Source organism: Herpailurus yagouaroundi, unplaced genomic scaffold, assembly GCF_014898765.1.
Source record: "Herpailurus yagouaroundi ecotype Mexico unplaced genomic scaffold, PumYag 159, whole genome shotgun sequence".
NCBI classification, from domain to species: Eukaryota; Metazoa; Chordata; class Mammalia; order Carnivora; family Felidae; genus Herpailurus; species Herpailurus yagouaroundi.
The window spans coordinates 80,569,962-80,595,546 of record NW_024412400.1 but is presented as its reverse complement, the minus strand read 5'-3'; the positions used below and the strand labels follow the sequence as shown (position 1 = coordinate 80,595,546).

Here is a 25,585-nt window from a genome sequence, read left to right as displayed (position 1 = left end):
GCTGGAAAACTTCCCCTTCTTCAATGCATGTTCGTTAAATTATTAGCTACGCTGCATGAAATCTACACAATGTCATAATCTGTCCTGTATCATTTTAAGAATACAGTAACAATAGTAGTTAACATGTAAGGGCTTCTGGTGCCAGACTGCTAATTCCAGCTACACAACCACGGACTGTGTGATCCTAGGCAAATTATATAACTTGCCTGTGCCTCAATTTCCTCATCTCTAAAATCGAAACAATATCATCTATTGAATTAATCCATGTGAAGTGCTTACAACTATGCCTAGTACGTAGAAAGTACTCAGTAAATATTAATCATTCTTACTGCTATTTTTTTAGGTCTCCTATGTGCCGAACACTTGGAACCATCTCATGTGATCCTCACGACAATCTTGTAATGAGAAATACGATCATCCACATTGTCAACGTTAGGAAACCGGGACTTGAGGAGACTGAATAACTTGCACAAGGTCACGGACCTAGTAGGCGATAGAGTCGCAACTGGTGCATATCTACCCTGGGACACCTTCATGACCATCGATGTCTTAATGATAGTACCCAGAGGGGCAAAACTAGGTATGTTCAGAGAAAGAGAATTGTCTAAATGAAACTTCCTCAGTCTGCGTTTGCTGCATCTTGCGTGTGAACTGGTCTTTGCACATATGGGCCTTGCTCAGTGCCTCTGAGTGTGCCTTCTACTTAGTATATTTTGAGGTCTGTTTCACCAATCCAGCCTGAGCAGCAAAAGCATAAACCATCCATCTCTTCCCCAGCCTCAGGGATAAAGGCTGAGTGTGTGTTTTAAATACAGCTGTTGTAAGTTAGCCACATCCTGGGTAAGTCACCTTTACAGACAACCCACTACTTTCCCAAGAAAGCATCAGCTTTATGAAACCAGCATTAAGGATTATTTTTCTTAAAACGGTTTCATGATGCAGGCCTCTTTGTTGGGGAACCCTTATTTGTGGAGACCGTATGAATTTTAACAGTCCTCTGACCTTTCTAAATCCCTCGATCCAATGGGATGCTTTATGAGCCCACAAGGGGTACATACACGGTTATAAATATACAGAATAAAAGATAATTTTGTTAGGTTGGGTGTTTGGTGCCATCGTATAATAAGTAGCTAAATTTTTCACTTTCTACCTGACTATGACACTGTTAGTGAGGTCAAACTACATTGTGGAGACTTGATCACACAGAAGGGATCCATTGTTAAACTGGGAGAGGTGGTTTCAAGAATAGCAAAATGCGGGGCGCCTGGGTGGCTCAGTCGGTTGAGCGTCCGACTTCAGCTCAGGTCACCATCTCGTGGTCCATGAGTTCGAGCCCCACGTCGGGCTCTGGGCTGATGGCTCAGAGCCTGGAGCCTGCTTCCGATTCTGTGTCTCCCTCTCTCTCTGCCCCTCCCCCGTTCATGTTCTGTCCCTCTCTGTCTCAAAAATAAATAAACGTTAAAAAAAAAAAAAAAAGAATAGCATAATGCCGGGTAGTGGAAAGATTCCAGAGTGCTAGGTTAAAACCTTGACTCTAGCAAATATTTCAATTACTTGTCACCTCTGAGGCCTCATTCCTCTTGTAGGGGTCGTGTGGGTGGGAGTGCTAATCTCTAAGCACCTTTCCAGTCTATGCATACAGAGCTCACAACTTGGTTTCAATTAACACACAGGGCAAAGGGAGACTTTGATGATCCAGAAGAAGTTCGTGCCATACATATATTTGTATGTTAATATACATACAAAAATAGGAACTGGCCTTCAGAAATGGCGATCACCCCTTCTTGTCTTCCGGCAGTGGGCCATTTTCTCCTAGGGTTTTATTTCATTTTTTTGTTCCAGCGAAAGTTTTGCCCACAGCTGTTAACACTTTCTCCCTTGGGCCACACAGGAGAGTTGTTAAAGAATTTGCAGAAGGTGATGGGAGTATAGAAATGAGGCCACAGAATGTGTGGAAAAAAAAAAACACCCCATAATGGCTCTACAGGAAGTGCCTCCTCTTGCACGTGCCATCTTATTATCATCTCTGATGATTTCCCTTTTTATTGCCTTGTGTCTAGACAAAATAAAACTGCTGGAGTTTTACAAAATGATTTCCAATCCAAAAATCTTTTTTTTTTCCTTCGTGTTACAGCCCAAAGGAGATATTTTCCACTCTAAAGACTCAGACCCAAAGAGATATGGTATCAGTGCAAACCTTATGGCTGAACCATACAAACATCATGTGCTGGCAACACAAACAGTAACAAGCCCAGGGTCTCAAATGCCACTATGTGCTGAACATTTTTGGATTCACTTACTGATTCCCAAGATTTTTGTGTTTTTTTTTTTTTTTTTTTTAGTCTGTACCATGTTTCAGGACACTCCCCAATCCTAATGGGCCTGAGAGAGCTTAGAGGAAGAATGATAGATGTGATGTCAAGCCGTTAATTTGGCAATACTTCCAGAAGGGAGCAAGAGTGATTAATTCTTACACTTCAGAAATTATTCCCCTTGGGGGGTGGAAACAACTCGAGATGCCATTGGAAGAGTAAAGCATGAGTAAGGGTAAAACATCTCAGGCACTTGGGATTGTGTATCTTCTTCAATATTCACATGGCGTGGAAGCTTTCCAAAGGTTCTGCAATCATTTTGATTAGTAGTCCAAGACGATGTAGTCCCAAAGGAGTGGGTGTGAACAAGAATAAAAATGAAAAATCCTACCCTGGTCTGGTCTAGGACTATGCATTCAAGCTGTTCATCTATCAGCACTGAGAGAATGTTTCAACCATTCCAATTGGCATTGCCTGGGTCCCTACTGTGTTCCAACACTCATACTAGGCTCTGTCATGGGGAGTCTAACATGATTCTTGACCTCAAGGAGTTTATAAAACAGCAGGGGATTTAGCACATGCATATGAATAATTATGATTCAAGAGAAAATGATGCGACCACAAAGGATTCATAGGAGAGAGAGATTACTTTAGCTGGAATGATCCTTGACACTGTTCATTCATGTACTTAACATCTACCGAGATCTGTTAATTGGATCCAGCTCTCTGCTGAAAAGGAACCACACCCAAATGAGGGAGAGAGAGAACAGCAAGGGCACCTCTGGTTTTACAGTAATGGAAGTAAGTGGGAAACACCCTCCTTTGCCTTTCTCTCCTTCCAGTTCCTACTCCCATACTACCTTGTAAGTTGTTCCTGAGAATGCTGTTTTGCAATGCTGGATTGCACATGAATTCTTGCCTTGGGGTCTGCTTTGGGGACCCCAGCTTAAGTGGGGAACATCACAAAATTTTCAGAATGAAGAAGATGGAATGTGAGAAGACACTAGAATAAGGCAGCACACTGTGGCAGTGAGGGCTTTAGACTGGGAATTAGGAGACAGCATCTCCTAATTCCATTGGCATCATTGGCAACCTTGGGAAAGCCCCTCCTATTTCTGGCCTAAGTGTCCACACACAAAACTTTTAATTTGGTCCAGAGGAACCAGGTAACTAAATACCAGCTAAAATCTCACTTGAAAAAAATGGTTTGGTTAAGGCAAATAGATACTTTTTTAAAGACCATATACACACACAAACACACGTCTCAGTAATATACATGTTAAATCTCTGGCTTTTATATCAATTCTTATAGCATCCTTCTCCATCTACTTGGCTTTGACAAAAAGAGCCATATCTGTATTTTCAGAAAAACAACAACAACAACAACAACAAAACATTAAGCTCCATGGATTTCAAGATCTTTCTCTGCCTTAAGGAGGGGTCTTATTCCAATGCTTTTCCACTTCCGCTCTGGGTTCAGTGAAGAATCACGGACTCTTATATCAGTTTTTCTTGGTGTTAGGGAGGTAGTTGAAAGAGTTGACTAAGAGCCATAAAACAAAAATTGCCTTCTCTGGGCAGCTTCCACTACAGGAAGAGCATAATGGAAAATACCTTTCATCTTAGAACTTTCAAAAAAGAAACTGGTAAATCTTTCAGAGAAGCATTGAAAACACGGTTGTGATGTTTCTGTTACACAATCTTTCAATTTCCCTGGTTTGTCAGATGAATCATTCCTCTTTCCCTGTATTGCTCTGCTGGGTTTTTGACTTAAAGAATTCCCTGAATAACTATTCCCTACAACTCAGGCCAGGAAAAATTTCCTAGATACTTCCGAGAAATAGCGAGCTCTGCCTCATATATTTAACCACTGGATCTTCGCGACAGTCCTAAGATTCAGACCCGTTTGTCAGCCTCACTGGACCACATGGTGCTCTCTGAGTCCACCCAGACTGTGTATAACTCAGTGCCCAAGAGGAGTAGAGAGATGACCAGCACGCGCTGGCTACTGACCAGTAGACTCTGAAATTAAATCTTGCTGCAATTGACCTAGAGATTCAGTGTGCACAAGATCAACCGTTGATCCCCAACTCTACCCGAGCCTCTACCTCGGTTTCCTCAAATCGCTGGTCCCCAACTCTGCCTCTTTGGGAAGCCCCAGAAGTCTGCAGGGCTCTGGCCAATTCCATTTCCAGGAGCTGTCCCCGTAGCCAAGGCCCTGCACTGTCTGGATCCTGCCTCTCCCCCTGACCTTAGGCAACACCCTCCTGCTCCTGCTGCTGGATTTTCCTTCGCTCTTCCTCACCTTCCTTTTCTGGTGCCAGCCCCTGCCTGAGCTCAGTGTGGATATTGGGCCCTCGAATATAGACCACAGCCTGCCCAAATGCCAAACTCTTGCCGCAGGCAGGTTTCCTCAGCCCTCAACCCATTCAGCCCCTGCCTATCCCCTCCAGTGTAGTTCTTCCTGCTGTGATCCAAGTATACTCAGAAATGCAACACTGTTTCAGTAACCCACACATAACTTTCTTTACAATGGGGATGGACAATCTAGGGTGAATATATTTTAGTGACAATGGTGATGATTAAAATAGTCACAGTTTAGCAGGTTGTTAACTCTGTGCCAGCTTCTGATCCATGTACTGTAGAGGTATTTTCCCATTTGACAGATTGAGAACTGAGGTTTAGAGGTCAAACAACTCGTTCCAGTATCACTACTAATACTGACGGGGTCAAAACTGAATCCAAACATCTAATTCCAATATCTGTCCTCTTTTCCACTTATGCCATAAAATGTGTAAATCTTGACTATTCACAAGAACGTTTTTGAGCCTTATAGTCCTCCTTTTCCCCAAGTAATGAATAGCAATTACATAAGTCATTTGCCCCTGCTGATGAAATGGAAAACTAGACCTGGCTATAGATGAATTCACTGAAATCCTTGCACTAGAATGCTCTGCATTTGGCAATTATATGGTATTAATGCTGAGAATAAAATCATATTTGCTTGGGAAGTCCTTTAGTGCTCTTAGACCTAAAATATCATGTTTGCTATACAGGATGTTTATAGTGTAGCCCTTTAATATATATATATATATATACACACACACACACACACACACATATACACATATATGTATATATATATGTATTTATATATTTATATATTTATTTATATATATTTTATATATATGTATTTACATATATATGTATGTATTTACATATATATGTATGTATTTACATATATATGTATTTACATGTGTGTGTGTATATATATATATATATATATGCATTGATTAAAAATAGACCTTAGCCAATGAAGGACGCAGTTAAATAAACTCTCTAGGGGTACATTTCTGCTTATGCCAGATACATTAGATCATCCAGGGTAGCAGAGTTTTATTTGGTCATTTTCCAGGAATATTCATGAACACTCTGATCACTTGAATGAGTTAATTTTCTTCACCCAGGATGAGCATTACAGTTTCAAAGAGCAAACCACACTTTGACATAAAATATAATACTATGGTCCTTTCATGGAGTACTGTCATTATAGGTTTAAATGAATTAACTCTAATCCTTTGTTCGGATTATATCATGCCCCTTCTCAAACATACCCAGTGGCTGTCCATTTTCGGTGTAATACAAAGAGTCTGTCATCATCATTTCTTCCCAAGAAGACTACCAACTGACTTTCTGAACTTCTTCTCCCCTTCAGACACCCTAGACCGCAGCTCTTTTCTCTACACAATAGCTCTTCCTACCTCAGCTAACACTTTCTTAACCAGGTTATCCTCTTGCTAGTTATTACCCTCCTTACATATGAAAAACAGACCTGTCCTGCAAGGTGCATCTCAAATTCCTTCTTTTCCATGATGTCCCACCCATGTAACATCTCTAGCTCTGAAGCCCCTGTGATACTGGACTTATCTCTTTCTTATAGCAAAGGTCACAGACTACCTTATAATTACTATTTTATAGATACACATCCTCTCTTTCTTTACTGTTACTTCTTTGAGGAGATGGACTGACTTTGGATATCAAAATTCGTTTATTAATCAAACATCTCCTCGACATCTCCCTTGTGCCTATTATTCATAGGAGACATAGATCCCAGTAAAACCTTGACCTTGGATCGTCAGATAGAAAAATGAGACATGAAAAAAATTAAGTTCCTTGTGTAAGTCTTGAGTAGTGGGTATAGCTCAAGTGCTGTAGGTGGCACTCGTCATTCATAGGCCTCCTTACTTCGAGAGAACCGACTTTCTCCTCTGGTAATGAAAGTCACTTCTCTTAATGACATCCTTGTGGAAACTTTTGGCTCTGCTCAGTAGCCATCTTTGGATCCCAACCCAACTACTAGTTTTAAAGGGTGATTCAACCGCTAGCCCCAAGTAGAAATGCCAATGTCACCGTGCCCTTCTCCAATTCAAAAGAGTGGGCGTCATAGAATTCCAGTGCCATTCCAATGCCGAAATTGAGGTGGTGAATGGCATGCTTTCAACATACACAAGCCAGTCCCCGGAGTCAGTTGTCGCCCAAAAAATTTCAATAGGCTAAGCAGAGGATGGACTTTGGTGACAGTGTGCTTCTTAGTAAATCAACAAATTATTCTTTCATCTGGGGTGAAAATATGAAAAATAAAGAGAACACTTAATGTCACAGAAGGTCAGATCCCATAAAGGGCCTGTGTGATACATCGTCCAACCTTGTCATTTTAGCAGATGGAAAAACTGAGGCTCAGAAAGAAATACTTGAACCAGGTCACAAAGAAAGCCAGCGGGACTGTAGGGAGCCTCTCACAACCTGACACCCTTAATTCCCAGTCTCCAGGTCTTTGCAATACCCCTTATGTCCCTCTTTTAGTCTGTACTGTCTCCATATTTTCCCCTCAAAAATAGAATCTTATTTTCATAAAACCTCAGACATCATTAGGTATTTTGTGCTTCAGATTTACCTTAGCTCTTAGTTTGGATTTAGTCTCTATATGTTCCTTCCTCTGTTTTCTGAGCAGAACCCATTTAATTTTGACCTTAGAAGCCAGGTGAAAGTAGAAAGACCTTAGAGTTAGCATGCGCCACAGCGGCGTTCTCCTTTGCTTTACAAAATATTTGCAGAATAAACAACAGTGAACAGTATCTCAGTGTCTCCAGCCACAAGTGGTGGTGGGAACCAGGTCTATTCCAATCTACTTGTTTCAGCTGCCCCCTGTATGCAGGTCTTTGGGCCGAGACCAGAATTCCAGGACCAGTCCTGCTGGTGAGCTACCACGCCTCTCATACAAGTAGCTCTCCCCCTCCCTGGATATCAGTTTCCTCCTTCTGTAAAATAAGGTTCCTCCCAGTCTCAGCAGATTATGTGTTGTGATATGATGTTTTATCTAAATACTTAAAGAAATTATTTTATGTTCTGTTTTGTTGCATACTTTTCTTCCAGCAAGACTGAGCTCCTTCTCCCCAGGGATCATTAGTAGGCCCCAAGTAGCTGAGATGTAATATAAAGAAGCTGTCAGGAGTCCTGGACACAAGAACCAACTCTAATACCTGATGGCCCAGTAATTTACACAGCACCCCCTCCGTGGGATTCTCCTTGCTTATCCACAGACATAAGATAATACCTCCTCTTTGCTTTTCATTCATGCTTCATTTTCATTTATTGAAAATCTACATTAAACCAGAATTGGTGGGATATTTTTGAGACATAACAGCTATCTAAGTAATCTATAAATTAGGAAACATCTTATAGACAGAAAATATTACCAAGATTTTTATTCACCTCTGACTTACAACTTCCTATATGTCTAGCAGATGCAGATGACTAAAAGAAGGATAAAACACATGCTAAGCTAGTGGAAAAATGAATGCAACCAAAAAGCAGGTAATTGGCAAAGAAATTTATTCTTGGTAGTTCAAAAACTACATTAAAGTTGTCATTATGGGGGAAAGCTCATCTTCCTTTGACTTTCTGATACTTATTTTATGTCTTGATTTTTTTTTTTTTTCCAATTCTTAAAGATGAGAGATTTTAGCTTTTCAATGCTTAGGGCCTCTTAAGAACTTAACCAGCCCTGTTATCCAGCAGGTAATGCAATTCAATTCACTTTATGGAGCGCCCCATTGGTTCAGAAAGAGATCTCAAAGGGGTGGGCATTAGTGACCCAGAAAGATCCCAAGCATGGGGGGAGGGAAGTTGATTTTTACATCGGAAGCCAAATTATTAGGTTTGAGATTTGTGTCCAGTTTTATATGTGACACGCAGACAAGGACAAATGGCTCAATGTGTGAATCTAAGGACTCTGTGCAGGGCAGTTGAAGAATCTGCTGGGTCTTTTCCCCTATTTGAAAGTCTATCACGGTAAACTCAGGTTGTCCGAAAGAGATTACACTCTCGTCTGCCGCCAGAGGGCCCCATCACCAGGTAATAGGGCCAAAAATTGCCAGCGTCTGAGTGAATGACTCAGATGAGGAAGCATCCATGTCCCCCCTTGAAGATGGCAGTTAAAGCCATGAGCACCTCACCCTTGCTCTGTGTGTGGTTTTGGTTTTCTCCCTAATTAATAACAGTAGTAGCACCCCCATTTTCGATGCTACGCGACATATATCTTATTTAATCCTCGCAAGAGTCCTGTGAAGTGGGTAATACTGCTTTCTGCTTTTACAGATAAAGAAACTGAGACTGACGGTGGTTCACAGTATGCCCAAACCACACAGCCGGAAAGGGACAGGATTAGGACTGGAACCTGAGGCTCCGATTTCAAAGTTCAAATCCATAGTCACAGGGTTATGTTTTTCCTGGATAATGGGAGCAGCTTTTAGTTCATCATCTTGGGCCCTGCAGTAAGGTTAGGAAATGTGAGGACCATACTGAGAATCCAGCTTATAAAATGAGCCAGTTTCTAGGGGGAAGTGGGCTTCTCAACTAAGACAAAAGGGAGCAGAGAAAGGAGAAGGAAAGGAGATCAGGTACAGGAGACTCGTGCTTCCCTCAAATGGCTGTGCTGGTCTGCACTTCAAGCATTCCTGGAGCAAGGGAGTTTCAGCTCTAACTGTAGCTGCTGACAGCCTAAAATTGAGACAAGTCTGAAGCCCAGACCTAGAGAGGAGTGTCTCGAGAAATAAGGCAATCTAAGAAATAATAGCCAAAGCCCAGGCAGAGATGCCTGAAACTGCTTCTGAGCTGGAGAGGAGAAATGGTATTAAGGACCATTGATGCCTTGCCTTAGACTCATTACCCAACTCAATCCCTGGGGACCTGTGCTCAAATCCTGAGAAAAGAAAAACCTGCAAATAAGACCTGAGTGGGGTGTATTCACCCATTATGTCCATGAGGCTTTGGAGTAAGGGGTCGCCTCACTGTGGAATCAGTGGAAGAGACAGTGGCCCAGAATTGGGAGACATTGCATGTTACGATATGGCCACATCTTGCAGACATCAGCAACAGGAGCACCAGTACCATCAGTGGTCCAAGATGTGGCAGGCAGGCACATGGTGCTCTTAACCATAGACATAACGGCATGTTTTACTCTATTGGTAGATGCCAAGGGCCTTAGCCACAGCAGGAAGCAAAGCAATGCCCTGAGGTGGGATTAAGAGGCCAAGAGAGAACCCCAAGAGAACCCTTGGTATAACACCCATGGTACCATTCAAGAGGAACACCAGCAGCAGCATAGTAATGAAACTACCAGGGAAATAGATACTTTGGCAACCAAGACTGAGGAGGCATATTTGTGCATCCGTAGGTATACCTCTGGGCCCCCTGAAAATAATTGGGGGGATAGTTAGGGAGGGTTAGAGATCCAATATTTTACTGTGTTCTTAAAATGTCTAGAGGAAGATGAAAGTCTATTTAACTTTCATTAAAATTAACTCATCTTCATTAAAATTCATTCCATTCATCCACCACGGTGAGGACATCCTGGAGAAGACAAGATTGATAAGGAGTATGATCTCTCACTTCATGAAGGAGGTGAGACCCAAGAGTTATAACCTGGCTCAAGAGTAGCAGGGAGGGAGCTTTCCTGCCATAGCCTCTATCGGAATGGCTTACACAGCTTTCCTGAGGATGAGAAGATAGGTCCTAAAGTAATGGATCAATGGCCTGGTTCCTGCAAATTTCTTCATTAGGGAATGGATGTTTGTAGAGAAAATTCCATAGTGGGCGAGGGTTGTGTCAGTTCACTTGTTGGAAACTTCCAGCTCTAATGTTCTGGGGTTCTTGGAAATTTTTTAAAGCCAGAAAGGAAGCTACCTGAGAATGATCTCCTTTCTGAGATGCCATTTGGATGAGGACAAAATTCACCTGTTTTCCTGAAATAGGCACGAAAGTCTTTCTAGAAATGACAGGAAGGCAAGTGAACATTCTCTCATAATAAGCTGGTGTTCAAAACTAGAATTCTGCTAAAACTGGAAAGACTTTGGCTCTTGGTACACGTTTTCAGAGCCATAATCATGTATGAAGTTGTTTCCCTTTTGCTATGCAAAGGCAAAGAGCAGAAGGGGACCGCAATTTTGATGGAACCTCCAAATGTCTGCACTCAATGATGCCATGGATTTCTCTTTTAGTTTGCTGTCACTGAAACCTATATTCTGCCATTTCCCCCTGGGTTGAGAATTGTCTCCATCCTGTGATAACATCTGCTTTTTTAAATGTTCTACTGACTTCCTAACACTTTTGATGTATTTAACTTCCTAGACACTTCCTAATAGGGCGCTGAAAAGGTTGGGAGAGTGCCAGAGAAGGGGCAGTATCTGGTCCTTGACAATACCCTAAGACTGAGGTGAATGGAGCAATCAAAGAAAATTCAACGAGAATACAAGCCTGCAGACACAGGAAGTCAGCTCCAGCTTTACAATGGTCTTTTCTCTCTGAATGTTTTCATAGAGCAACATCTCCCTACCCAAACTCTAATGCTCTGGCTATCCTTGTACATTTCACCTATGACCCTGTGTTTCTCCAGGCTATAGATCCAAGAGAGGAATTTCTGGGTCATGGGATACACACATATTCAATAACCTGACAGATTGTGGTCCAGAATGGCTCATCAGTTTCCACTCCCCTGCCCCATGCCCAGCGGTGCATGAGGATTCTCCTTTCACCACATCTGTGCCAACAATATTACCATTTGACTTTCTAATTTTTATCAATCTGATGGGTGTAAGATGAGTCTCATGGTTTTATTTTATACCCCTCTGATTACTTGTGATGTTGGGGATCTCTTCATGAGATGAGCATGTAGGTAATTTGGGTTTCCCCTTCTGTGAATCGCCTTTTCATATTCTTTTATTAATTCTTCTTTTTTTTTTTCTTGTTGACTTGCAGGAATTGCTTAATTATTCTAGATATTAATCCCTTGTCAGTTTTAAGTGTTGTAATTATCTTCTCCCAGTCTGTCTCCCATCTGTTATCTTTATCTACAATGCCCTTCATTGAACAGAAATTCTGAAGTTTTATGTAGCTAAATCCATTTTCCCCATTTAGTTTGCACTTTTTGGGGTACTGCTCAAGAAATCATTTCCCACCCCAAAGTCACCAAGGTGTTTTTCAACATTTTCTTACCAGTTTATAATCTATCTGTATATTTAGGTGTGTAAGACATTCAAAATTTTATCGATTTCCATTTTTCTCCATTTGCTAAGCCACTTAGACGTTACTATATGTTAAAAGATCTGTCTTTCCTCCAGTGATTTATGTTAATCTATTACATATGAGGAAATCATATAATTTATAATCCAAACTGGGAGGGATTTGAGAGTAAAAGGTGATATTGTAATTTTGCTAAGCCAACAGGCATAAAGTCAGGTCTTTCTCAGACAAATTACAGTAGCTACCTTAATTTTATACCGTATTTTAGGTGGGACTATCTATGGCCCTTTAATCTGCTCTATTATTCTATTTATTTATTTATTTATTTACGCCACTTTGTTTTATTTTATTGTTATACAATAATATAGGGTAGAGCAAATACTCCCTTTTGCTCATCTATTCCAAAATTGTCATTTACTTAGGAACTTTCATTTTTCAAAATATACTTTAGACCCAGTATTTCAAGTTTCTCTGCCGAAGCTCTAATTGGAATTCCATGTGCGATTTATTCAACTTGAGAACATTTGACATCTTTAAAATGTTAACTTAGCTCATCTACGAACATGGTTTATCTCTACATTTTTTTCAGATCTTGTATGCCTTTTGTGCAGATATTAATTTCTCCAAAATCATTTTGTATGCTTTTTATTAGTTTAATGACTTTATATTTTTAAGTTTTATTGGCATTTTGTGAATAACAAATATATATTTTATTTATTCTTGGTGAGAGTATTGTTGGTTGTAGTAAGATCATCTTTTAACCAGAACTAGAGTTCTATATCTGTGTAAAAGATTATGCTAGTTTCCATAAATAGGTATGACCTCTGAATCTTTTTTTCTTTTCCAATATTGATACTTCCTTGTGTTTCTTGTTCATTTTATTGGTTATAGTCTCTAGCATTCAGTCAACCAGTAATAGTGACACAAGGCTTTCTTATCTTGTAAGAAATAGATCTAAAATTTCTTTAAATAAGATGTTTACTGGAAATATTTTACATATAGCTTTTAACTAGTTAATCAGATTCTCTTCTATATCTAACTTTGTAAAAAATTATAAGTCAGAATTGAGTTTTATTCAATAATTCTCTGCCTCTATTGAATTAAGCATGTGATTGATTTCCTTAAATTAATATATTGTTCTTTAAAAGGTAATGTTGCACTTTGTGATCTATTATTTACTCGAGGATTTTCATATCTATGTTTATAAATAAAATAGGCCTAAAATTTTCTTGCAGACAACATTTTTATATACTCAAAAAATCAATGTTAAACTAGACTCAGAAAATGACTTAATGATTTCGGCAGCTCAGCTTCTTTTATTCTTTCACTGTCTAAGACAGTGTATTAAAAAAATGCTTATTTCTTAATTTTTTAAAAAAATCAGTTACAAATTATTTGGGCCTATGATCTTGGTAAGGGGTCTGGGTTGGGATGAGGACTTTTCTGATAATCATTACAGTTTCCATTATGTTTTTTAAAGTTGATATTATTTTATTTTAAATTTTCTATTTCTTCTGCTGATTCTGGATTAAAAAAATATTTGTATCTATTTCATCTAGGTTTATCAGTTAATATGTCTTCAATGGTATTTGTTGTTTTTGTAATCTGCATTATACCTGTAATTATATAATCATAAATCACACCTATGATTATACATGGTTCATTACATCTATAGTAATAGCTTTTGTTCATTCTGTATTGTGTGAATTTTCATTTTCTTTTTATTTTCTTTCTTTATCAGTATTACTAGTTGCCTATATAACTTATTCATCTTTCTGAAGAACTCAAACTTATTTTTTACACTCATCTGTATATTGTTATTGTTTCTTACTTTATCAATTTTATCTCCTCTTTATGATTTCCTTCTTCCTTGTTTGTTTGGGATAATGCAACACTGTTGCTGTTTTTCTTTTTTAGTAGAAATCTTTTTTTAATTTTTATTCCTACAGATGTATTTAACGCACCAAATTTTTATCTAAATGCTGTTGTTCAAATTTCTTGTGCCTTTGCTTCCTTTTATCTGTTTGAATGAACAGTTTTCAAGGACTCTCCAGCTCCAGATATTAATTTACCTTTATTCCACCATTGTTCTGTACGTTGTCTCTTTATACATTTTGAACATACATTGATAATGTTGGAAGCAGATATGTTTATGGTTGTTATATATTCTTGATCTGTAGGTCATGTTATCAGTTTATTACACCTATCTTTTCTCCTGACTATAATTTTTCTCCACTTCTAATTTGTTCAACTTTGAAATTGCTACTCTGACTTACTATCAGATCATATCTACTATCTTTTTTATGCCTTTATGTTTAATCTTTCTGTGTATTTTTTAAAATAAATATAGCTTGTATTTATCATGTAAAGGTGCATCTTGGGTATTTAAAAATAATTTTTTTTAACATTTATTTATTGTTGAGAGAGCATGAGCAGAGGAGGGGCAGAGAGAGAGGGAGACACAGAATCTGAAGCAGTCTTTAGGCTCTGAGCTGAGCTGTTAGCACAGAGCCCAATGTGGGGCTCAAACCCATGAACCGCGAAATCATGACCTGAGCCGAAGTTGGACATTTAACCAACTGAACCACCCAGGTGCCCCACAGTGGATCTTGTTTTTAATCCCACCTGAAAGAGTCTGTTTGGGGTTGGTGACTATAATCCATTTATATTTATTTTACTTACTGTTTTATTAGAACTTACTACTACCAAATAGTTTGTTTTCTATTTACAAAAGGTGTCTACTCATTTTCTTTGCAATATACCTTCCATTGGATAGTTCAGGTTTTTTTCCGAGTATTTGAAAATAATGCATTCTGGGGTTACCTGGGTGGCTCAGTTAAGCATCCAACTCTTGATTTCAACTCACGTCATGAGCTCACAGTTCATGAGATAAAGCCTCTGGGTTTATTCTTAAATTATCAAGATGCATAGCTATATTTAAAACACAAACATTTAAAAAGTGAATCAATATCTTGTATTTTCATTAACTAGACAAGTGTTTTAACACGTTCTCATGTACGTTTTATCTCCCTCTGCACCTCCACAACTTGTTGGTATCATTGGTAACATAGAGCATAGACTATTCTATACCTTTGTATTTTATTAAGTGGGGTAATGACTTTACTAAGTTACTTGCTTGGTTTTCTCCAATATCCATTCTCCCTTTTTCCTGCAGGGGTAGAGCTCCTGGCTTTTAGTTCAGCACACAATCACCCAAAATCAAGATCACATTTCCCAAGCTCCTTTGCCACATAACCATGTGATAAAGTTCTGTCCAGAGATATGTGAGAAAAGATGTGTGCAATTTCTGGAGCATGTACTTAAAAATTAAGGACATGACCTTTCTTTTCCTCTTCCTTCAACTCGAAACCTGTATGTAGTTGTGAGACATTTTGACCATTGATGAAATATACACCCTTAATAAAGGAGATTAGCAAGATATAAAAAGCCAGGATTTTTTGGCAACCTGGAGAAGCAAAACTCTCCCACCAGCCCTGGACCACCTACCACCTAATTCTTATCTGACAGAGAGAAAGAGATGATTCATCCCTTGTATGTTAGTTTTCTATGGCTCCTGTAACTAATGATCACAACCTTAGTAGCTTCAGTAAATCTATTCTCATTTGGTTTTGGTGACCAGAAGTCCTAAATTCAAGGTTCAGGCAGGGCTGTATTCCTTGTGGAGGCTCTAGGGATAGATCTGTTTCTCTGCCTTTTCCAGGATCTAGAGTCTGCTTGCCTTCCTTAGACCATGGCCTCTTGCTTGTATTACTCCAACCTCTCCTTCACTTAATCATGTCTTATAAAGGATCCTCGTGATTACATTGCACTCAGATAACCCATAGTACTCTCCTTATCTTAAAATCTGCAACTTAGTCACATTTGCAAAGTCTCCTTTACCATGTAAGGTAACATATTTATGAGTTCTAAGATTAGGCTGTAGATATCTTTGGAAGGACCATTGTTCTATCTACAACATCTTATTTAAATGGGGTGCCTGGGTGGTTCAGTTGGTTAAGCCTCCAACTTCAGCTTAGGTTATGATCTCACAGTCTGTGAGTTTGAGCCCCACATTAGTCTCTGTGCTTACAGCTCAGAGCTGGAGCCTGCTTCAGGATCTGTGTCTCCCTCTCTCTCTGTCCCTCCCCTGCTTGCATGCTGTCTCTCTGTCTCCCAAAAATGAATAAATATTAAAAAAAAAAAATTAATGACTGTTATGTTTGGTCAACTTTACACATGGCTAGGCCTAAATTCTAATATTCCCCATATTTCCCCAACTCTATTAATTTATTCTTATTAATGCTTACTTTTATTATCTTTATTGCCTCTTTTCTTGTTGAGGCACTTCTTTCAAGAGTGCTTCCAAAGAAGCTCTTTGTTTGAAAAACTCTTTTCAATATGTCATATACACTCTGCTTCCCCACTTAAACAAGGCTGCTTGAAATGTTCTCTTTTGGTCTCAATCATCCCTCCACAGGGCCAATAATCAATGGTACTATTAAAGAAACCTATCTTGCTCAAATTTATATGTCAAGGGCCTAAAACAGTATCTAGAACACAGTATTCACTCAGTACAAGTTTGCTGAGTGAAGCACTGAATTAGTCTTAATACGACAGTACAACCAAAAGGGGAACTCCAACAACATAAGGAATATGGCAAGAAAGACACTATAGAAAATGTTCATCTACCACTCAAGTCTTACATGTCTTGACTTCCAGATATATCCACGTCTATATATAAAATGCGCTTGATATAAATGTATAAATATAATATCAATCATGCATGTATGAAGTATATGTGTGTCATATGTTCTGTAAGGTACATAGGAATTGTCTTTTCAACTTTATAGGATTCTCAGTGTCCCTTTTTATTTTTTATTGAATATTCTCCAGCAATTGATGATGCTGTGCTGGCATTGATGACAAGAGCCCTCTCGTATTATGGTTAAAGGCGCAGACACTAGAGCCAAATAGTCTGGGTTTCAGGTGACGACTTTGTTTTTTTACCAGTTGTGTGATCTTAAACAAATTACTCAACATTTTTGTGCCTTAGTTTCCTCATCTGTAAAATGAGGTAATAATGATAATAGAAACTAATTCCTAGGATTGATAAGTAGATTAAATGGGTTAATAAACATAAAGTACTTATATAGTTTCTAACAAATAGTAAGCTCTGTACATGCTAGCTATTTTTTAATGGCATTTATGAAGCCTTCAGTCAAGACTAAATGAATCAATTAAATCTTCTTATACTTTATTGTGAAGTTTGTATGAGCAGCAGCAAAATGAAATCCACCTCATCCCAAGAGAGATGGTCATAGATGGTGGATCTGCCATTAACCCTTCTTCTTGCTTTTAGGAGAAGTGGTCCAACCCACTCCCTGGGGTGGAGTAGAGCGGGGTGGGGTAGGGGTAGGATTAGGGCACCATTTCCAGCTCTTCCCCTGCAAAGGGATTGCCTGTAAATAACCTCTAGTAAATTTAATTGGGAATAATGATTGGAAGAATGGGAGACTGAATTTGGCTTTAACTCAAAGCCAGATTATCCAATCCAGATATATTAGGAATATAAAAAGCAGATATTTTGATTCCTGAATCCAGTGACTATTCAAAACTTATATGAGGAATGGGCATAATTGATACCTCAGAGTAGTGTTGCCAGATGAAGTAGAGGATGCCCAGTTACATGTGAATTTAAATTTAACTGGGTTTCGATGTGAATTTAAATTTAACTGGGTGTTCATTTTGCTTTGCTTTGTTTTTCTTTTGTGCTAATCTGACAACAGTACTCAGGAGCCCTAATAATCATCTCACCCAATTCCCTCATTTTATGATGAGTAAACTAAGAAATAGATGACGAAATACAGTCTCCTACATGTAGTGAATGAGATCCAAGACGTAAACCCAGGCCTTCCAACTTCTTTTCTTAAATGAAGCACAGACACTGTCAGCAGTATTCAGGTGAAAAAATGAGTGAAAGGGAAAGAAACATCTCTGGTTTCTACCCCCTGACCCAGTTACATAAAAATATCTTTCTTAAATTTGTAATCCAGCTCCCCAGCCACTTTTGAAACCCTATACTACATTACCTTTTTGTTGTTGTTCCTAAAATCATTAACCCATTAATTAAGATCGCGTGGGCTTGCTCTAGAAAAGCTGATTGAATTGCTTTTGTCTGTTCTACAATAAATGACAGCACAGAGGCAGGTTGGCATTAATTACGTGAAAGCCCTATTCATCTCTATTGATGTTAGTTCACATGGAATGTTTTATAATATCAACATTTTATACTGTTTACTCCCTGCTCTTTTTATCAGAAGCAGCAACAGCATAAAACATTGCACCTCTAAATGAACTACATTTCCAAGAGCCTGTTTTTGGCTGTGGAAGTCACATCTCACACATAAATTGATTCTCTTTTTTTCTCCTTGTATGGATTTAAATTTCAACAAAAAGGCATTATTTCCTCTGGCTCCCTTAGCACAGGATAGAGGACATTACCATATTAACAATTTCAGGATGAAAGGGAAAAAAAAATTAAAAAACAGGCCCCATTTTCATTGAAACTGTTCCCAAACTGTTCAATTTACCGAAAATAAATTATCACATCCAACCCCCTAAATCACTTTGTTTTTTCACTGAAGACACTTACTCAGTTCCATCTTCAGTAGGAAATACACCATGATTAGGGATAGGGAAAAATTTATTTATTTTTGACAGAGACAGAGAGAGAGACAGAGCATGAGCGGGGGAGGGACAGAGAGAGAGGGAGACACAGAATCCAAAGCAGGCTCCAGGCTCTGAGCTGTCAGCACAGAGCCCGACGCGGGGCTCAAACTCACAGACCGCGAGATCATGACCTGAGCCTAAGTCGGACACTCAACCGACTGAACTACCCAGGCTCCCCTGATTTTTTTTTTTTAATGTTTATTTATTTTTGAGAGAGACAGAGACAGAATGCGAGTGGTTTAGGGGCAGAGAGAGAGGGAGACGCAGAATCCGAAGCAGGTTCCAGGCTCCAGGCTCTGAGCTGTCAGCACAGAGCCTGACGTGGGGCTCGAACCCATGAGCTGTGAGATCATGACCTGAACTAAAGTCGGATGCTCAACCCATTGAGCCACCCAGGGGCCCCTAGGGAAGAATTTAAATTAGTCTCCCTGGCTTTTCTACTCCATTTCCTTAAAATGCTCAGCATAACCTGCAGTGCAGGCAAATTATTTATGCATGTGTCTGCCTTGTCTGCTGGAATGGGAGCTTCCTGTGGGCAGGGACTATATAGAACCCTAACAAATAATGAATTACTACATTTGTTAAGCACATCACTGTTTGCAGAGAAAAATGCTAACTACCATTGAGCTTACCATCCTTCAGACAACGTGCTTAGCACCTTATATTATTTACATTGCTTACATTACACCTTAGTACATTACTGTTATTTCCAACTCTCTCGGAAAGTCATGGGTGAAACCAGCTCCCCTCTACAGAGGGCAGGGAGAGACCAAAGAAACAGGCAGACCACTCCAGGTTATGATGTGGCAGTTTTAACAAGCAAAAAAATTTACATACCAGACTAGTTTGGGGCAGAAGCAAGGTGATTGGATCTCCACATTCACCCCCCCCCCCCAAATCCTAAAAGTTTGTAAAGACGTTTCACCTTGGTTCAACCGTGTATACCATGCAGGTATTTGCAATCCACATCACTATGTCAAGGCTATGCCTTTGGGACAGCCTCTTGAATGGCTAAAGGAAGTGGAACTCACATTCCAAGGGCAGGAGAGGGGGTAAGGAGCCTCCAATCACCAAGGTCCAGCCCAGCCGTCAACTGGCAGTCACAGCTTTTCAATGACCTTCCTCAGTACTCACGACAGTATGGAGTAGTAAGAAATATTAGCATACCTCATTTGCAGAAACCTCTTCTGAGGTTTGAGGAGAAGAGAGAATTAAAAACAGCGAGAAAACACTAAAAAGGGTATTTAAATCTAGATCTGCACTGGAAGCCCCTTGTTTTCTCAGCCATTCGCTGTAATGGGTGAAGACCTCAGATGTGACAGACCATGATCTTCGTCCTTCTCCACCCTTTACTTAATGCCAAGGAATTCATAAGTTATGTGTGCTATTCCAAGGGCAGCAGAAGGTAATCCCAAGGCCCTAGAGAGGAGATCATCTTCCAAGGCTTCCAAGGTCATCTGTTTTTGCACTGTTTTCCCCACCTTTCTACAGTGATCAGTGCAAAGAATGCTGAAGTGTCTACCTCAAGTGCCAGTGTTCTGTGACAAGCAGGGCACTGGAGTAAGATCAGGGACCTGGATGCCTAGCCCTGGCAGTGATTTAACAGAGTTTCTTCATCTGTAAAGTCATGAGGTTGAACTACATAAAGTTTCCTTCTTTCTAGCTGTAATCCTCCTATAAACTACTGGAATATGGGTTTCCTGAGAAACCCAGAACCTGGCACAGAGTAAGTTCTTAATAATAAAAACTCCGCTGATATAATGAAAACAATGAGTGAACAACACATATATGGCCCTTAGCTCAGTTCCCAGGAATCATAAATAAGGTTTCCTTTCACTTCAGTGCACGAGAGAGGATGTAAGTGCACTGTTTGCAATGCTAGAGCTTTCAAGCCTCTCACACACTTCCATCTGGCCCTGATTTTCCATTTTCCCAATTTGGAACAACTTTTCCCATTCATTGGAATCACTTCCTTTCTTATGTTTACAAAACAGATGATTTGGGGATTTTACATAATTCATCCTAAACACAGACTAACTTAAAGTGAGTCCAAGTACCATCCACTAGCAGCATGGAATATTGCATTAGTTATAAAAACCGCCATTCTGTATGCCTTCAAGAACCCAGTGAGGAACTTCGACCTGACAATATTTTTAATCACAGGACGTTGCCCTTGTGGGCTTGTCCTGAGTGCACTATGCTTGTGTTTATATTCCTAGGCAGAGCTTAAAGTGATTTGGTTCATTATAGTCTGGTTGTTCAAATGAATGCAGAAAGATGAGATTTTTAGCATAGTTCGGACTTTCTATTTACATACCTTACTTAATCCAGATGTAAACTTTTAGAACAGCTGTATCCTTTAGATTCAAAAGATTTATTGGTTGCTTGTATGCATTCTGAATCCTGGTTGGGTATATCTTGGATTTCTTTTGGCAGGATCAGTGGAGGCAGATCGGGGTAGGCTAGGCGAAAATCTTGTTGATGACAAAAGTAGGCCTGAGATACCAATGTAGGGAAAATTATAGTAGTCATTAAGCAAGAAACTTATTTCAAAGTTGGGCAAGGAAAAAAGAAAGTGGTTTGGGATTTTGGTCTAGTGTTTTCCCACCTTCACTATATAAGCAAACAGTTAAACAGAATTGTATGCCACGTACTCTATTCTAAACACCTTACATCTATTGACTTGTGTAAAATTCCTAACACTTCCATCAGCCACATCTCACTTACAAAGAAACAAAAGCTTAGAGAAGCAAAGTCATTTGCCGAAAGTAATTCGGTTATGTAAGAGGCATAAATCAGGTGTGAGACAAGACAACCTGGCTTTGGAGTCAATGCTCTTACCAACCATACCACACCAAGCTGCCTCTGAAATGTCCTTAAGCTATTTCGGCGGCCTTCAAACTGGCTTCCTTACTCCCCATCTTGTACGCCCCACCTTCCAACCCGTTCTTCACCAGCATGATCTGCTTATAATGCAGCTTTGACCCATGTCATCCCCCAGCTCAAAATACTTCAGTGGCCCCTAGCTGCCCTTCGAAACCCAGTGACAGATCCTCAGCCTGGTACTCCAGGGCTCCACAACTTGGCCCCAACCTTCCTTTTTCAACCTATGTCCTAAATTTCTTTCTCCGCAAATCTTGTGTTCCAGCTAAACTTAAACCCTCTCTTCCTATTCCAAAAACATGATTTGATTATCCTGTATCTATGGCCCTGTCCACAGTCCATCAAAAACCCTCCCAATAGCAAGGCTAATATAAACCTCACCTCGTCCTCCAATATGCAAAAATCACATACTCTGGTATGGACTGAATTATGTCCCTCCAAAACCCGTATTTTGAAGCCCCAACCCCCAGCATGACTATATGTGAAGATAAGGACTTTTTGAACATAATGAAAGTTAAATGAAATCATATGGGTGTGTCTTAATTCAATGTGACTGATGTCCTTAGAGAAGAGACCTCAGGGATACACATATAGAGGAAAAGTCATATGAGGACACAGCTAGAAGGCAGCTATTTGCAAGCCAGGAAGAGAGGCCTCACCAGAGGCCAATTCTGTTGGTGTTTTGATCTTAGATTTTCAACTTCCAGAATTATAAGAAAATAAATTTCTACTGCTTACGCCACCCAGCCTGTAGAGTTATGTATAGCAGACTAATACTCTCCCTCGTTCCTTAGGATAGGGAGTCTCAATATTGTGTTCAATGACTGGTTTTGAGTCCTTTAAATTCAATAATGTGCTAATATGGGACTAAAAATCTGGGTATGTAAACTCTCTGAAAAAGTCACTAGTAATGAGAATGCAGTCACTTCTGAGGAAGAACAGTGATTCCCAATGATTAAATATCACTCATGGTTATTGCACTTGTGGGGGGGTCATTACACAATAATGTAATTATTTTTATTGTAGATATGTTGACTGATCTGACAGTGCTTTCTTAAATATTTGAAAGACAACATTCCTTCACATTCTAGAGAACACTCCAGAAAGCAAACACAGGCTTGATTGTGCCATGTCTCTTCCCTCCCACAGTCAGGACGTTACTCCCTGTCCATACTCTTATTTCAGGAAAGACGTCAACCATCAGGTTGTGTACAACCAGTCACACCACAACTTAGTTTTAACACACTGTCCACATTTCATCTGCATCCCTGAAAAGGCACATCAGCAAACCAGTTGAGAATTCTTGTGCTTGGGCAATGATCATCTGAGAGTCATAGGACAACACTATGGGTAAATATTAGAAATAAATATTAAATTGATTCCTGTTGTCACAGGACTTTGCATTAATGAATGATCAGAAACAACAGATCAGAAAGTGTTGGGATTTAGGAGAAAAGATTACAAGGCGATTTTAGTTTAGTGTTTGTTTGTTTGTTTTTTTAATGCTTTGCTGCATTTGCAATTTTTCTCTGGTGATTAAATATTACTTTTAGAATCAAGGGGGAAAAAAATAAAGAAATTCTACTCTGGATAGAGCAGAATCTCTATCCAGTCTCCCGGGTCTCTCCTTATAAGGTCTCAATAGATCTACTTTCTCAAATTAGCACCATTTTTGCCCTGCTCCTTGGTCATCATTTACATTCACTAGACCAATGTCCTTTCCCTCAGGTCAGTCAAATAAATTAACCACATTAATGTGAGCTAATGAGTTAATAGGGTTAAGTGCCCTACAACTCTAATTAACATTTTTGAATTTCGATCACACCTTCAAAAAACACTTCCAAAATGTGGACTCTCTGACCCTGCAGCTACCCAGCGGTCCATGAAAGTGTGGGTGGGGCTAGACCAGCCTTCCAGTCACTAACCAAAATGTGGTCACTGATTCAGTAACCCTACTTTATACTGGAGTAAATAATTAGTCCTGTGGTTGCAAATGGACAGCCACAGCACTGTGCCAAATTGTTAAACCCTGGTTTATTCTCATACCTCTCTCTTAACCACCTTGGTTGATCCATTCACTCTTAATGTGAAAGAGTAAAGAGGTCTTAGAAAGAGAAAAGGGCACCTGGGTGGCTCAGTCGGCTAAGCGTCTGACTTCAGCTCAAGTCAGATCTCATGTCCTTGAGTTCGAGCCCCACGATGGGCTCTGGGCTGATGGCTCAGAGCCTGGAGCCTGCTTCCAATTCTGTGTCTCCCTCTCTCTCTGATCCTCCCCCATTCATGCTCTGTCTCTCTCTGTCTCAAAAATAAACAAACATTAAAAAAATTAAAAAAAAAAAAGAGAAAAGAAAGTATTTAGATACCTATGCCTATGCCTCTTCAGTAGAAGAGCTCTTCAAATAGAGATTTGGGGTTTTTTTTTTGTTTTGTTTTGTTTTGTTTTACTTGACACATCTTAAGTTTGAAATGGATTTGCCCTATGACTGTTCCCTTTTCCATGCCCATTTGATGACTCCCAGAGTCCATAAACTCTTCAATCCATTGTACATGGGAACAATCTCTGACTGGAAAGAGAAAACCCAAAATAAGAGTGCCATTACTTTAGAGCTTCCCAGGCATCCTCCTACCCCAAAAAAGGCAGTAAAAGTACTTGCTTTAGAAGGAAGAAAGCATATCAAACTAATTAATTTCTCATTGAGACATTCCACTAATTAGTTAAAATAAAATAGTGCCAGAGCTTGGGTTAGAACTATATTTCAGAAACCCAGGCCAGCGTTATTTCCACTACATTAATGATTCTCAACCTTGGCTGCACACTGAAATCGCCTATACAGCTTTAATAATTACTGATGTCCAGTCACACCCCAAGAGATTCTGATTTAATTGGTCTGATGGCCTGCGTATCCAGAGCTTTAAAAGATCCCCGGGTGATTCTAATATGCAGCCAAGCTTGCAAAACCACTCATCACAGTGTGCTGCCTCTCCTAGTGACTAATGGCCAACGGTCTAGGTCCCATGGACAGTGAACAAAGAAGTAGATGGTCCCCTCATTGCTCACCTCAGCTTCCCCTCCCTGCCCCCTCTCCCTACTCACATATGTGCAGGTATGTACTTAGAATAATGAGTTGTTTATTTAACTAGTAGCTGCTATCTGTTTACAGCAAAATTCTTTAAACATTTTCCTAAAGAGCCAGATAGTGAATATTTTAGACTTTTTAAGTCATACAGTCTCTGTACTCAACTGTGCTGTTGTAGCAAGAAAGACGGAAAATATGTAAGTAATGGACATGGCCATATTCCAATAAAACTATATTTGTGAGAATAGGTGCCCGGCCCTCAAGCTACAGTTTGCAGACCTTCAATTTAGAGTCTCTAGGACATATAAAGCAATTACTACATTTTTCAAACGGGGGCTACAGTGACTCTGATGCCAGTGGCCTTCAGCACTCCATTGTAACTGTTGGAGTGTATTTGCCTGCCTGAAGGAAAGACTTCCTGCAGAATAGTTCTCCTCTGCCTACTCCTGCTGTTGAATAGAGCTGCTTTTTCAGGGCAGAGGCCACGGTGGTCCCCAAGAGCCCATACCCACAGATGTTCGGTACCTCCCTCTGGATACCTCCAGCTCCTTCTCTGTGCGTATATTGATTGCATTACTTGTCCCCTTCCGCACAATTACTTTGCGCATTCTATTTCCCGTTCTAGACCATAAGCAACTGAATGATAGTTACTGTAATGAATACTACTACTAATTAGTATTATTATTTGCATGCACAGGTTGCACTGCAGTTCACGGCCACTTTCACATCCACTAGGACTTCGTCATTCTCCTGGGAGACGAGTGGAACCATGATGATCACCACCTGGATGTCGAGATGAGAACACTTAGACTCAACAAAATTACTGAGCATTAAGAGGCAGTCTACACTTGAATCCAGATCTTGTGATGGCAAGAAGGCATGTTTAATGCAGGTGGGGAAACTGCATATGGAATCAGAGAGCTGCATTCAAATTCATTTAGTAGTGGCTATGAAAATAAAAAAAAAAAAAAAAACACAACACACTTTTATATTCATTGTGGAGGT

At 39.7% G+C, this 25,585-nt stretch overlaps 1 long non-coding RNA gene across 1 annotated transcript; it reads left to right on the top strand.

Moving 5' to 3' along the window:
• The first annotated feature begins 350 nt into the window (after nucleotides 1-350).
• On the top strand, nucleotides 351-25,385 carry LOC121034143 (uncharacterized). Its single transcript, XR_005792316.1, has 2 exons — nucleotides 351-580; nucleotides 25,278-25,385. It is a non-coding gene; the product is annotated as an uncharacterized LOC121034143 (long non-coding RNA).
• Nucleotides 25,386-25,585: the final 200 nt, after the last annotated feature.